This window comes from Dasypus novemcinctus, chromosome 21 (assembly GCF_030445035.2).
Source record: "Dasypus novemcinctus isolate mDasNov1 chromosome 21, mDasNov1.1.hap2, whole genome shotgun sequence".
NCBI classification, from domain to species: domain Eukaryota; kingdom Metazoa; phylum Chordata; class Mammalia; order Cingulata; family Dasypodidae; genus Dasypus; species Dasypus novemcinctus.
In genome coordinates, this window is record NC_080693.1 from 83,498,177 (window position 1) to 83,510,242 (window position 12,066).

Consider the following 12,066-nt stretch of genomic DNA (forward strand, 5'->3'; position numbering starts at 1 on the left):
TTATTCTTATATATATATATATTCATCTTATCAAGTTCCATAAAAGCTCTGTTGGATACTGATAGAAATTATATTGACTATACATATCAATATGGAAAACATGGCAATTTTTATTATATTAAGTCTTCCTATTCATTTACTAAAACTCCTTTACTTACATTAATGAGGTTTTATAATTTTAACTGTGTAAGTCTTAATTATCTTTTATTATTAATTTTTTTCCTATGCATTTGACATATTCTGGTACCTCTATAAATGATGTCTTCTCTCTATGTTTTCTCTAGTTTTTTTCTGCTGATGTATAGAATATAAGTGATATTTATATACTAATATCCAGCCCACATTCTCTACTCTCCATCTTCCAATTTTTTTTCTGTAGTTGTGTTGAGGTTTTCTATGTAAATGACATATTATACAAAAAATAATAATTTTCCTTTCTTTTCATCATTATATCTATAGTTTCTTTTCCTTCCTTTACTGCTGTTATGGATTAAATTGTGTGTTCCTCAAAAATATGCCCAAGTCCTAACCCCTATTTCCTATTTGGAAATAGGATCTTTGAAGACGTTATTTGTTACAATGAGGCCAAACAGGATTAAGTTGGGTTCTAATCCAATGTGACCAGCGCCCTTATAAGAAGAGAAAGTCTAGAGAGAAGACAGCCATGCGATGGCAGCTTGAGTTATAGACCCTGGCAAGCCACGGCAGAGCCTTCAGAAGGAGCAGGCCCTGCTGACAACCTGAATTTCAGACTTACAGCAGCTGTGAGATGATGAATTTCTATTCTTTTAAGCCCCGCTGGTTTGCCGTATTTTGATATGGCAGCCCAAGCCAAGACAACTGCACTGTCTAGGAAAATATACAATGAAAAATTTTACTACGCCTTCTCATCTGAATGACAGTTTGGCTGCATATGAAAGTCTATGTTCTAGGTTCTTTTTCTTCAGGGTTTTGAAAATGTCACCCATTGTCTTCTTGCATCTGGTGCTGCTGTTGAAAATCCTCAAGTTCATATGATTTTTTGTTCTTTCTACGGGATCTTCTCTCTGGAAGCTCCTGGACTTTTTTCTTTGTTATTTTTAAATTGCATGTCATGTCTAGGTTTGATTATTTTTCCTTATCTCTCCTCTTTGGAACTCTAAGATTTTTTCAATCTGGGGTCTCTCATTCTTTTTCTAATCCCAGGGATTTTATCTCCTCATTAAAAAAAATACTCCCTCTTCTATATTCTTATTTTTTCTCTCTTTTTTGGGGAACTCCCATTACCTAGATATAAGGTTTTCCTCCTTATGTCATAGCTTCTCTTTATAATTGCTTTTCCTATGTGCTTTCTTTTTTTTTTTTTCCTGGGCATATACCTCAAGCTGCCCTCCAATTCACTAACTCATTCCTCAGCTGTATTTATTCTAATATTTTTCACTGGCATTGTGTTCTTAATCTCAACTCTACTATTTTAATACCTAATGTTTCTTCTTGGTTCTTTTGTAAATTTTCTTCTCCTTGCTTCGTATTGCTAATAATGCCCCTTCTCTTTTAGGATGCTTATTGAGCTGAGTTTAAAACATTGGGTTCCCTTTTTAATATTTCTGCCTCTAACGGAATCTGCAACCCAGATCTTTCCTTTCTTTCTATACTTGTGCTGTTCTGTTTGGCCTGGGAGCTCACTGCCCTCTGGTGGATACCTGCTGGTCTACCTGGCTGTGCCCATGTAGAAAGGCCAGCCCCAGCCAGCCCCATGAGACCCAGCACTAGGAAGTCCTACTCAGTCATCCCCAAGGAGGCCGAGAGAGAAACGTCCTTAGGACTGGACACACCTTGGATGGTTCTCGTGGCATCTCCTGGCAGTAGGGAGGGAGACAGGTGGGGAGTGGGCTCTGGGCTGCACTGGAGTTTGGATACCAGCACTGGAACTCTGTGTGGCCACAGCTGAGGGGCAGGGGTGCATGCCGCGAGTGGTGGCAGTAGCTGGGAAGAGCAGGAGTGGACCTCCAGTGCCCGTCCATGTGTTATCCTCCCACAGCCACGCTTGAAGGCCCTGCCCCAGAAGAGCCAGCAGCTGCGCAAGCCAGTGTGAAGCCCCTTACTCCTGCTCTGCCACCTCAGTTATCCTCTATGCTTCTGCAGGGGCGATTTCGGGGCAAGGGGTCAGTGGTCTTTCTAGTTAAGCTTCAGAACTAGCCAGTACTCCAAGGTGTCCGAAGCAGAACTCTCGACCTTCCATTCCCCAAGAAATCCTGCTCCTCTCTGAGTCCACATCTCAGAAAACGGCACCCCCAGTCACCTGGCCAGTCCCACATGGCTTCCATCCCACGGGAAGCTGGCCTTGCCTCGCCCACGCCCAAGACACCCCAAGTCCAGTGGATTCCATCTCCAAAAGGCACCCACCTGCTCTCGCCACCACCGCTGCCCCCCACCCTGCCGACAGCACATTCCTCCTTGGCATCCCCATTTCCAACTTGCCTCTTCCAACGTGCACCCCCACAGCCCCTGCACACAGCTTCCTGCCACTGCCTGGCACCCTCTCCTCTGGGTCTACTCCAGACACACGGGCCTGTTCATTTTTAGTGACTCCAACTTGTCGAGCTCCTTGCTGCCTCAGGGCCACTGCACTTGCTATTTTCTCTGCAACAACTTCTCCCCCCCCAATTCCTGCTCACTCTCTGGCCACCACTGCCTTTCCCCTTTCTCAGGAAAGCTTCCCCTGACCCCCAATCCTGGGCATCATCCTCTGCTGTGTGCCAGCTGTTGTGCAGGGCATGGGAGCACACGACTGAGCAGCACGGAATGCCCACCCCTCCATGGTTGCTGGGAAAACAAGAATGTCTAATGACTCCCCAAGTGGGTGGCGTGTCCACCCTCCACAGAGCTCTGCAGGGAGGGGCTCGGTCCTCAGGGTTCCTGACAAACACCTGGGGTCAGGCAGCAGGTTTGGGGGTTGTTTACTGAGCAGGACGTGAGTCAGCACAGAGAGGGTGTTGGCGCGGAGAAAGAAGGTCACATGCACGGGACATCTCTCCCCTTCCACCCCTGACTGCACCCTGCTTTCCAAGGCCTGCCTGACAGCCACTTTTCCTGGGGAACCTTCTAGGAAGCTCTGGCCCTTCCGGCCAATCTGGATGGCTTGGGTATCATAAGACCCCCTGGGTCCAAGCTTCTCCCCAAGCAAGGCGCTTAGGCAGCTCTCCAGGAGCACAGCCTCAGGGTCACCAGCCAGCCCTGCCTGCACCCCAGCCTTTCCATTCTCTGCTTCTCCTTTTCCAAGGGAAGGTCCCAAGGGAAAGCAGAAGTTCCACGTCCCTGGCAATTGGGGCTCACCTCACGGGGTTACCTCCAGGGAAGGCAGAGACTCCATCCATCCGGGCCACTTCTGGCTCACCAGCATGACCAGTGCTTCTGGGGAACCCCGTACTGCTGCAGTGAAAGGAGGGCTTCCCAGGAGGCCCGGGCTCTGGGGGGCCTGGGATCCTCAGCAAAGAGCCCTCAGGAGTGTGGGCGGCACCTTGGCTGGGGGAGCCCACGGATGGGTTCCAGGGCCTGGACCCACATCAGTGTGTCGCACAGGTGGAAGCACCCTGGGTGTCTCCACCCAAGCCCCTCTCTTGGGGCAGGCAGACAGGGATGCTGGGAGCTCCAGGCCAGAGCAGGGAGTTAGCAGGGGATGGGGACTGCTCCTGGACTTCACCCTGATGTGATGTGACCTGAAGCTTCTTGCTCCAAAGGACAGAGATTGCCCCTTACCACAAAACCACCATTCCCCACTGACCTGCACTCTGCTTGGTCCAGGCGTGCGTGGTCGAGCACAGCCCACCACACTCACCCCACCACTGTGGGCACGCGGTATCCCCCCTAGACTGTTCACGGCTTCAGCCAGTCCCACTGACTCACTGGCGTGGGCGCCATCTTGTACCCGCCCCCTCGCCGCCTGCTGGGCGCTGGTGCTGGACGACGCGCCTCCTGGGTGGCTCACCCAGTTCCCCATGCCCCTCCACCTGTCCCTTTCTCCAGTCCCTTTCACCTCTCCGGGTGTGGTCAAAGTTTTCCCCGGAGGCCTTCTATTGGGAGTTCTTCACTTCCACAACAGCGATGAGGAAGGAAAGAGATGCCAGAATGAGTGGGTGGAAGGAAGATGACAGAAATAGAGGAAGCAGAGCAGACAGCCCACAGCACTGGGACGTCCCTGTCACTCCTGCCGCAAGACAGGGGGAGAGGGCTCCTCCCCGGAAATACAAGACATGCAGGCAAGAAGTTATTCTGCCTCTTCCTGGTTATCCCCTCCTTGCCAGCCCCCCCCCCCCACAGTGGGGTTAATTTCCACATTTCATTATAAATCATTATTGTAATTATTATTATTTATTAGATTCATTATTTTTTTTCTTATTTTCTTTTAAATGCTACATTAAAAAAATATGAGGTCCCCATATACCTCCCACCCCACCCACCCCACCCCTCCCACATCAGCCACCTCTTCCATCATCGCGGCACATCCACTGCACCTGCCGAACACATTCTGGAGCACTGCTGCACCACATGGACAGTGGTCCACATTGTAGTCCACACTCTCCCCCAGTTCACTCAGTGGGCCACAGCAGGATACACAACATCCAGCATTTGTCCCTGCAGCACCACCTAGGACAGCTCCAAATCCTGAAAATGCCCCACACCATATATCTTCTTCCCTCTCCCGACCATCAGCAGCCACCATGGCCACCCTCTCCACATCACTACTACAATTTCTTCCCTTACTAATCACAATAGTTCCCCAGCAGAACACCAGTAAGTCCACTCTAATCCATACGCTATTCCTCCATCCTGTGGACCCTGGGATGGTTATGTCCAGTCCCCCTCTATATCAAGAGGGAGCTTAGATTCCAGATGGATGATGGATGCAATTCTCCTTCTTGCAGCTGTAGGCACTCTTGGCTCCCTGGTGTGGTGGCTGACCTTCTTCATCTCCCTGTCAGCTGGCCAGGGTAAGTCCAAGAAACCAGAAGGTAGGAGCTGCAAGTCTGCTGAGGCCCAAGGCCTGGCTGTCACATGGACAGTCCAGAGCTTCAGGTCTCCTGAGTATACACCAACCCAAACGCCAACCACAGGTCCGGTAAAAGTAACAGAAGAGGCTTGTGTAGAAAGGTCATATCTGAGTTATGCTCTGCATTTTCACAAGGTATCTTTGATCCTTTGAAAGTAAAGTGAAAGGATATGATTAGCTTGTTTAATAGAGAATTGCACCTGGCTCCTGCCACGGAATGGCTTGCTCCTCTCCCCTGTGGCAAGATCACTACTGGATGCTATTACCAGTAGCACCCCTTTAACGAGGGTGCCTCCTGGCCAGCCTCACCTTCTTGTATCGCTGAATGGGATCATTCAGATTCATGGTTTCCACTTCCTCACATGCTTCTACATGGTTTAGTACGTGACCCTGTGACTTAGCGTGTTCTAAGGGGAAAACGTAGAGAGGGATGTCTTGGTTACACAGCATGTGGCAGGAGAGGGGCAGTGGTGTTAGGGGGACCCCTGGTTGGACCTGTCTCTTCCTACTACTAAGTAGGGTTTACAAGGAAGAGCCTCAAAAGCCTCACTCTGGAAAAGCATGTGCCATTCTGCAGAAAGCATTGAACAGCTTGGGAAGAGGCACTGCTTGCAAGGCAGATCGAGTCCTGTTTTCAGACACCCAGGCACAACTGCTATTGACTTTGGCAAGCAAGCATTTCCTCTCTGCTTGGGATCCACCCTTCCATTGCTGGAAGTGAAGACAAATGCTAGGAAGGACTGCAGGGGAGGCTGTCCCCTCCCCCAACTGAGGTTTCTCCAGCTTCTCAAGCCACCTGGCTCCTAGTTAATGTTTTCAACACGTGGTGGAAACTAAAGAGCTGAATGTGCCCCAAATCCACTGATGAACTGTACTTTTTAAAATGATGGTTCTTCTAAGTGCAAGAAATTTCCAGCTCTGCTAAATGTTTGACAGGAGGTAGAATGTAATTATGTAATAGGAGCTTTGGTGAGTTCCCATAGTCAGACATTCTGGCTTACTCATGACTCCAAATATTACTGAGTGTTTATATTACTCCTCCCTTCCACCCTGAGCTGAAGAATGACTTGGGGATATAGATTTGGGGTGTAGACTCCAATTAAATTCTAGACTCAAGCATTCTCAATTCCTGAATGCCAGCAAAACTTGAGCAAGATCTTTGTCCTGTCTACTGTCCAAATGCTCCCGTTTGTAAAACTGGGAGTTTCATACTCTCCCAGGAAGAGGAAATGCTAGTAGACCTGCGGACCAAGTGGGAAACCAATAGAAGCCACCCTGACTCCAGCTGGGCACTGCCAAGGCACGCCTCTCTAGTGGGACATGTGGTCCTTTGCTATTAAACAAGAAAGTTTTGATTTTTTAAAACATCATCCTAAACAGATATAATTTAGTGGTAGATTCGAACAACTATTTTGAAAATGTCAATTATTTTTCTGAAACATGGTCAAAGAGATGAAGATTATAAAGCAGGCTAAAGGTAAGAATTTTCTGGGCTAATAATGAAAATTCAGTTCTAGGCATCTGGTCAACCAATATGGTGGGATCCAGGGTGCCATTCCCCCTGCCCCAAAAGAAATCTTTGAATAACTAGCAGAAACTGGCAGAGCTATCCTTCTCAAAGCTCCAGAAAACTGTCAAGGAGTTGCAGTAATAGGGTAAAGGCCAAATAAAAAAACACAGCTTTACAACTGGTAGTAGGAGCACATGGCACCCTTGCTGGCCTTCCCCGACCCTTCCCCAGGCAGTGTGGAGCCAGCCTGCACTCCCATTGTGGGTTTCTGGCCCAGTTATGGAGGAGTAGAGTTAGCCCTGTACATAAACTGGGGTGCCTGTATGCCTGTGCCACTCTATCGGATGGCAGCTTGAAAAACTGAACAAGGAAAGTTGACTCTGGCTCACCCTCCCAGAACTCATCCTGTGGGCAGAAACAGCTTGCAGAGAGCTAAAGCGCTATAAGAAACAATTACACCAAAGAGGACTAGGGCATAGAATGACTTGCTTGAAGTCATACAATAGAGCACCTGGGAGGAACAGAAAGTCTATTTCATAGGGAGTAGATGGGGTATTGGGGGGGAATTCCTAAGGCCATGAGCAGGCATAAGCCCAGGCTCAGAAAAGAGAGAGGACCTTGTACTTTGCATTCACCTCAGGTTGAAATTCTGATCAGAAGTTAAACTCAGGAGAGCAACAGCTAATGCAGAGCCAATTTGCAAAGACTGTGAAAGCTTTTGTTTGGTTGTTTGTTTTTGCATTGGTTTGTTTTTGTTGGCTCCTGGCACTCAAAGAAATCTCTGTCGTATAAATATCTGGATAAAAGCTTAAGGAACAGACATCCAGGAGCTAAATTCCAGAGTTAAAACTTTTAAACATTAAAATGTACATTGTGGGTGCACCTAGGGCAGGCTTCTAAGGAGTGTGTGAGCGCTCATCTTGTCATACTGGGTTATATCAGTGGGTGGAGACCTATACAATGTGTGGGAAAGTGTTGTACCCCCATCCTGGGGAGGCCTGATATTCTCAAAAAGAGGAGAGGGTGTCTCTTGAGAGTTTGGGCAGCTACCAAGTGGGGAAGAAAGACTAGAGTGTCAAGCCTTCAGCATTGTTGTAAGTATCTATGAATCTTGTCCTTCAAGCAGTGAAGCTTGGTTGTCACTGTGGGCCTTGAGGGAGGAGGAGAGAGGAAGAGAATAGATGGAAGGGGGGGCAACGGGAGTGTGCCACAAGATTGTGCAATGATGGATATAAGACATGTTAAATTTCACCAAAAATTTATGAAAGTGTATAGTCTAAAATGTAAACCATAATGTAAACCATAATGGAACCATGGTTAGTAGCTATTGTTTCAATATCTGTACATCAGCTGTAGCAAATATAACATCCACATGTAAAAACTTCATTGTTGGGGAAGGGGAAAAATTTTAGATTTGGGGTATATGGGAGTTCCCTATACTGTATATGTGACTTTACTGTGATCTAAAACTTTTTAGAAGACAAAATTAAAAATTAAAAACAAAAACAAAAACAGGATGTAGACACTGAGGAAGGAATGGAAGAGATTGCCTTGCCACTGTACATGTAGGGCAACAGCTATTACTCTGATGAAAGGCAAAATGTCAAAAACAAAGTTTTATGATATTTTTCATTTTTTAATACCCCAATTTACTTTTTACTTTATTTTAGTTTTTCTAAATTATCATGTATTCTATTTCTAATCTTTAAACCTGTCAATACTATTTCATTTTCCTACTAATTGAATTTGGCAAAATATTAGGCTTCATTTTTGAAGTTTTGTATCACAGAGGGGTTCAACTATGGCAGGGGAAGAGCACTGGTGTAGGGTGTTATTGATTGGGGATGCATGGGTGGGAGGGATTTCTCCAGGGCATGCATATAGGGCATATAGATATGTTTGGATGTTCATTGGGTATTGTCATAGTGGATAGAGTTACACATGACAACTGAGGGAGTGCTGAGTTCCCATCCAGGGAAGCTGTGTCACATTCCTCAATGGAACAGCAACAACCCTCCAAGTGCAAGAGCAAAGACCAGTGATGAAGGATGGTCCAATGATGGGCCCTTGATACTGATGACTATGCTTATGAACCTGTGTGCTTGAAATTTCACCTAGGCCTAGAGCTGCAGGGTGCCTAAGAGTTACCTCCTGAGAGCCTCCATGTTGCTCCATGTTGCTCTAAGCCAAACTCAGCATGTAAATGTATTACATTCCCCCCAGCGTGGGACATGACTCCCAGGGATGGACCTCCCTGGTGCCAAGGGATTGCTACCATCACCAGCTGGTGATGCAACTAGAAAAAGACCTTGAATAAAAGGGGGAAATGGTAAAGACAAATGAGTTTATATGGCTAAGAGACTTCAAAATGAGTTGGAAGGTCATCAGAGGGTCACGCTTACGCACTTCTCAGAAGGATCCCAGAGACAGCCAAAGTAGATACAACCCCAGATATTTGTGCTACAGAGACATACAGGTTCTACAGTCATGAGAGATTGCTCTGGAGCTCATTGCCTTGACAGTTAGCCCTACTTTGGAATTTGTGCTCCTGATTGTGATGGAGTTGGACTCAGTTGTGACCTCTTTATTTGTGCCTCTTCTGTCACTTTTACTGAACTTGTGATTGGTGCTTGTCCCTGTCTCCTTCCCACCCAGTATTGGCAGCAGGCGCTGCCCCTCCTTCTCCCCTTCTCTGTCTTCCACCTAGCCGTTATCTAGACAGCCCACACTTTCCCCTTCCCCTCCCTTGCTCCTAACCTCTTAGCCAGCTTACTGTCCAGTAACCGCCTATGCAAGCAACAGCACCCGCTGGCACCAATCAAGTCCCTTTACGTATCCCTAGACCCTATAAAACCATGTCCCCTTCAACAATAAAGTAGACTTGTGCCTAGACCTTGTCTCCGTGGTGTTCTTGCTTGCACCGCACATCCCCCGTGCCTGAGAGGAGAGAGCGAGGGCCCAACGGCTTCGTGCCGAACCCCCTCCTCTCCTTCGACCGCGAGGCAGCCCCCGTCCGGAGAGCCCGCCTGGCCAACCGCCGACCCTCCCGGAGGCCCGCCGCTGCCCGCAGTGCTGAGGTTTGTGTATGCTCAGGTGACCTGAATCTCTGGACTGTCCATGTGCCAGCTGGCTCCTGAGCCTCAGCAGAGTTTCAACACCTACTCTCCAGTTTGTTGGACTTACCCAGGTCAGCCGACAGGGAGGTGAGAATGGTCAACCACCACACCACACTGAGAGTGTCTACAACTGCAAGCAGGAAAATCACATCCATCAGCCATGTGGGATCTAAGCCCCTTATATAGAACTGTTATGACTCTAGCAGTGGAAGAAACTGTATCATTGATATGGAGATGGTGGCCATGGGAGTTGCTGAGGGCAGGGAGAGGGAGGAAGAGGTGTGATATGGGGAATTTTCAGGACTTGGGGTTGTCCAGAATGATATTGCAGGGACACATGCCAGGATATTGTATATCCTGCCATAACCCACTGGATGGACTGGGGGAGAGTGTGAACTAAAATGTAAACTATGGTCCATGAGGTGTGGCAGATGCTCCAGGGTGCATTCACCAAATGCAATGAATGTGCCTTATTGATGAAAGGAAATGTTGATGTGGGAGGAGCAGGGGTGGGGTGAGGAATGGGGTATATGGGAACCGCTTATGTTTTTTTAAGGTAACATTGTATGTGACCTATTTATCTTTTAAAAAAAAAAGACGATAAAAAATAAAACTTTATATTATACAGTAAAAAAAAATGAGAATAGAAAAACAAAAGAGAGAATTAACAAAACCAAAAGTTGGCTCTTTGAAAAGATCAATAAAGTAGATAAACCTTTAAAATAATAAAGAAAAAAAGAGGAAGATTACAAATAACCAATTAGAATTGAATGGGGTGACATTACTACCAATCCCACAGAAATGGAAATGATTATAAGAGGATACTTTGAACAACTGTACACCAACAAATTAACTAACTTAGATGAAATTAACAAGTTCCTAGAAACACACAAACTACCTCCACTGACTCAAGAAGAAATAGAAGATCACAACAGACCAATAACAAGCAAAGAGATTGAATCAGTAATCAAAAACCTTCCAACAAAGAAGAGCCCAGGACCAAATGGCTTCACAGGTGAATTTTGTCAAACATTCTGTGTTTTAAAACTCCTTTGGAAATAAAATGAAAAAAAAAAAAAAAAAGACACTGGGGGGTATATGGAAGAAATGTCACTGTACATCAAGATAACAGATCTTACAGTGATGAAAGACACAATGTCTAAAATTTTAAAAATATATTTTTTAATTATTTCAAATTGTTTACATTTAAAAAATTTTTATTGGGAAACGGACTTTGGCCCAGTGGTTAGGGTGTCCGTCTACCACATGGGAGGCCCGCGGTTCAAGCCCCGGGCCTCCTTGACCCGTGTGGAGCTGGCCCATGCGCAGTGCTGATGCGCACAAGGAGTGCCCTGCCACGCAGGGGTGTCCCCCATGTAGGGGAGCCCCACGTGCAAGGAGTGCACCCCATAAGAAGAGCCGCCCAGCGCGAAGGAGGGAGCAGCCTGCCGAGGAATGGCGCCTCCTACACTTCCCGTGCCGCTGACGACAACAGAAGCGGACAAAGAAACAAGACGCAGCAAAAAGACACAGAAAACAGACAACCGGGGGAGGGGAGGGGAATTAAATAAATAAATAAAAATAAATCTTAAAAAAAAATTTTTTTTATTGGTTATTTTTTAAATTAACATTTCATTTTCTTAATAATTTTATTCAATTATTTTGTTGGCTTCATTTTCGGAGAGGTTTTGGATTACAGAAAGGTCATAGCAGTGGCAGAGAGAATCACTAATGTGGAGTGTCAGTGATGTAGGGATGCATGGGAAGGGGTTCACTTGGGGCATGCCATATGAATATGTTCAAGTGTTCATGGGACATTGTCAGGGTGGGTGGAGATCCACCCAATAATTGAAAGAATATTGAATTCCCCTCCTGGGGAGTTCTGCTACATTCTCTGATAGGACAACAAGAATCCCCGAGTGCAAGGCAAAGTCTAGTGAAGGAAGACAGACCATTATGACAGGCCCTTGATATTGATGATTGTACTTATGAATCTTTTCTTGTGAAATTGAAACTTAGCCTAGTACTGTATACCGCTGAAGAGTTACCTACTGAAAGCCTCCTTGTTGGTCAAATGTGGCCTCTCTCTAAGACAAACTCAGCATATAAGCACATTATCTTCCTCCTGGCACGGTGCATGACTTCCAGGGATAAGCCTCCCTGGCACAAAGCACCAACTAGCAATGTGTTTGAAAAAAGACCTTGACCAAAAGGGGGAAATGGTATATATGAATGAGTTTTTATGGCTAAGAGATTTCAAAGTGAATCGGGAGGTCATTCCAGAGGTTACACTTTTGCAAGTTTCAGCAGGATCTCACTGACCACCACAGTAAACAGTGCCTCAAATAGTGGGGCTCCTGAGAAATCTAGAGACATCCAGAAATTATAAGCAGGGCTGACAGCTCAGGGAT